The sequence below is a fragment of the Argentina silus genome (genome assembly GCF_951799395.1).
Source record: "Argentina silus genome assembly, chromosome: 5".
NCBI lineage: Eukaryota > Metazoa > Chordata > Actinopteri > Argentiniformes > Argentinidae > Argentina > Argentina silus.
The window spans coordinates 14,609,168-14,613,065 of record NC_139659.1 but is presented as its reverse complement, the minus strand read 5'-3'; the positions used below and the strand labels follow the sequence as shown (position 1 = coordinate 14,613,065).

The window sequence follows — 3,898 nt, the reverse complement described above, 5'->3', positions numbered from 1 at the left end:
GAGCACAGGTTTACCAGGATCGGGAGGCGCTAACTGACGGTAGTGGAGCTCTGAATGCACACAGTCCCAGATGTAGATGTGAGGAGAGTGAACGTCAGGTTGAGAGGTTGTATTGGTAAATAATTCATGAGGAGAAATTCTCCTACACGGTTTAGTGCCCTGCTTCCCCCGTCGCCATGGGGATGTTTGAAAAGCTAAATGCCAGTAGGCGCAGCGTTGAATTCATCCCCCCCCCCAGCGTGTCTCAGCAAGAGGCTAGAGAGATCTCAGCCAAATGAGGGGTTCAGCCCATCACAGTGCACCATGGATGGGACATCTCTGGGCTCTGTGGGAGGGCAACAAGGCTTAGAAGCATTGCTGAATCACACAGGGAGCAGTGCAACTACAGCAGGAGGCATTTGGGGTCTTGGGGACTTTTATGTTGCCGTGCATTTGACACTGGTGAGATTATCATTGTTAACAGGACGTTGGTCTCAGTGAATGTACCTGGTTGAATTATGGTGGGACAGATAAGGAGGGATATGAAGGAGGAGCCACAGATAAACATACAGGCTAGACTGTATCTGGCTAATGGCTGATATATCCTGTGAAATACATACAGGAGGTCTATTAAGCCATTTTTCATCAGCACTGTCATGATTGAGCTCAACTATCCTGCCATTTTTCACAAGCCAGACAGGTTAAGTATACCAATCAGAGTTAACTGCAACTTTGAATTGCATGTCTGGTTTTGGTTGGCTGTCTTGAATTCTCCTGTTCATTTCAAAACATCTCCTTATCAAAATGTGTTTTGGGGATAAAGTTAACTGATCAAAGTTAGCTCCCTTTCATCAATCATAGAGCCGTAGCAACACCTACCTACATATACAGTACATTGATAATCACATAATAATAATAATAACAATAATAATAATCATCATCAAAGAGTACTATAGAGACTCACAAAAGACAATACTTGCGAATATAATCATTTATTTACTCTTAAGTGATGCAAGAAATTTACAAGTATTTTCTCTCAAGGTATAAATTTGTTTTCTTAAATAAGCAGTTTCAATTCATGTTCATGTGAATGCATTAATCATTTCTTACAAACCCTGAAAAGAATAAATCCCACCAACAAAAGGAAATAACAATAGTTAGCAATACCAATCCAGCAGATTGCAACCTGACTCGAGAAGTTCCCAGAAGTTCAAATAGTATTGCTCGACATTTTGCCTTTATAAAAAGAGTATTTCAATTTCAAAATGACACAAAATAAGCATTGTTCTGAAATTATATATAGATATGTACATCAAAAAAAAATAAGTTTAGTTGAAAAGGCCTTGGTTGAAGCTATTGGTTAGGTATCAAGGTATGACATTGTGCATTGGGTCTGTTGAGAGCTTTTGAAGCAGTCTGATGGCTGGCTGTCGTCTCTGAAGGATCTTCAGCGTTTTGGGACCTGCCTCCGGTGCGAAGGACACTGTGGAAGCAAACAAGAGGAAGTTTGTCAGGACTAATGTAATTCAACAAGTTTGTTATTGTTTATTTGGATCTCTTTGAGCCCAACATCAGACTAGTCTTACAAGATACCTTACGAGAAAACAAAATGACTGACAGACAAGAAGAAGAAGAAACAGAAGAAATAAACAATGTATCTGTAGGTCTGAAATGAAAATCACCACAAGTTCAGTTTTTGGGTCAAATTCACTCAGTGACCTACATAAATGGAGTCTCAGCTCAAAAACAGGTGAACAAGGTGAAGTAAAAAGTCTAGACCCCTTCCTCTTGCTCTTGCTCTTCAAAAAAAGAACATCTGTCAGAGGTAAATGGGAATCGGGCTGCAAATGGAGTTTCAGATGTTGTGCATTGTTGGGAAGAGTACCCTCTCGCTGTGAAGTGCATAAGGAAAAGAACAAGATCAGTGAAAATCAATAGGAGTCTTCCAGGAAGCTTCCTTGAACATGAATAAGGCTGGCGTCAAAAAGGAGTGTAGGGGGATGGTGCTGGCGAGCTGAACTTTCTGTGATCCTACCCAGTGTGGGTGAGGGGGGTGGGGGGCAGAGGGGGTCTCTCCAGGGTGTCTGAGAGTGGTTGTGTGTGTGTGTGTGTGTGTGTGTGTGTGTGTGTGTGTGTGTGTGTGTGTGTGTGTGTGTGTGTGTGTGTGTGTGTGTGTGTGTGTGTGTGTGTGTGTGTGTGTGTGTGTATAACCAGCATGGGGGTTTGGACTCAAGGAGAGAGTGAGCATCAGACAGGCCTCTTAGAGAGTTACAGAACAGCGCTCGCTCACAGCAAAGGAAGCAAAGCCATGTTTGTCCATTAGGCTCCAGGCCCAGGGGAGGCCCAGGCTGAGCAGCATGGGGCCGCAATAACATGGCTGAGGCTGGACTGTCTCAACTGGTGGGTAGAATCAATACAGATTCGGTACATTACTGTGCACACTGTACACAGGTTGTGTTAGACTTGTTTTTTTAATTAAGAAAATGTCGCGGCTCAACCTTGTTTTATTCAATTAAGTCGAGTTAAAAACATGCGACACACGACCTTCATATTATATGGGAGTTGTGCACAATATTGTATAAACGTGTTCAATGTCTTTTTATGCTCATTTGTGGAAAACAAATCATCTCATAAACAGAAAAAAAAAAAAAGAAAAAAAAAAAGGTAATCAAGAAAGAAAACAAATCCACCTACGAAACAATCCATATTGTATAAACACTGTTTGATATAAATGACTGTGGATTGTGGCAGATCACACTCCCACTGCTATTGACTATGCAAAAAGCAAATTGAGCACGGTATCTAGAGATCCTCGAAAACAGCAACACCGATGGCAATGTTTACAGTCAGACCAACACAATTGGCCACAATCAATCAAAAAGCATCATGGTAGTGATTTGCATCTCCATTAGTGAAATCCCCATTCACTTCAAACCAAGTAAGGATACAAATGTAATAAGGACAAACCGGCCCGCTATGAAAGTATTTGCCTGCAGGGCTGGCATAAATTATAGATACTTAGAAGCAACATTCGGCTTAGAGAAAGAAAAATATATATCGACTGATTACTTAAGGAATCAAATATTAACACATGCTCCCCCACTGGAACACAGACATGTAAATGTTGTCAACCATTACTGTGGTTTACTGCAGACCCTCAATTATTTTCAGTAGAAACATGAATACATTAGGCTACCTTTACACACACACACACACACACAGTGAGGTAGTATTCGTTAGTTTGAGCCTTTTCTGTTCATATAAACTGGTGTTGATGTTGATGTTGCTGAGAGGGTTAAATTAATAATATATCCACACAGACGCCCTGACATAACGTCATCATCCTCTGTGACACAAACAACCAGGCGGGGGGGAGAGTTCATAAGCTGTCCACACTCACGCTGGGTTATGACCAGAGAGAGAGTGGGAGAGAGAGAGGGAGAGAGGAAGAGAGAGAGAGAGATGGAGAGGAAGAGAGAGAGAGAGAGGGGTGGGGGGGGAGAAGGGCGGGGGGGGGGAGATGGAGAGGAAGAGAGAAAGAGACATGAGAGAGAGGGAGGGAGGGAGAAAGAGGGAGAAAGAAGAGATAGCGAATAAGATAGGGGCGAGAAAGAGGGAGGAAGAGAGGGAGAGAGTTAGTGAGTGAATGAGTGGGAGAGATAGGGGAGACAGAGAGAGAGAGAGAGAGAGAGAGAGAGAGAGAGAGAGAGAGACTCCATTCTCCTTTGTTTCAGTGCAACACTGAAAGGCAGAAGCACCACATTCCAAAAAACACATTTCTGGAAATAATTCCGACATTTATTTATTCCCCCAGCGTGTTCAAATAATGTCAAAATGATGTTAATTGCTCTGTAATAATTAGCGATGCATTCAAATTCCTAATAATCTAATAATTAATGGTATTCTCTCTTTACAAGAC

General features: G+C 42.0%; 1 protein-coding gene across 1 annotated transcript in view; it reads right to left on the bottom strand.

Annotated features, from left to right (window-relative positions):
- Positions 1–962: 962 nt before the first annotated feature.
- The window catches only part of mbd2 (methyl-CpG binding domain protein 2), a 35,092-nt gene continuing 32,156 nt past the window's right edge, over positions 963–3,898 (bottom strand). The window contains exon 7 of the mRNA XM_083670106.1: positions 963–1,462. The gene's annotated coding sequence lies outside the window, so the exon portion shown is untranslated. The remainder of the gene's footprint in view (positions 1,463–3,898) is intronic.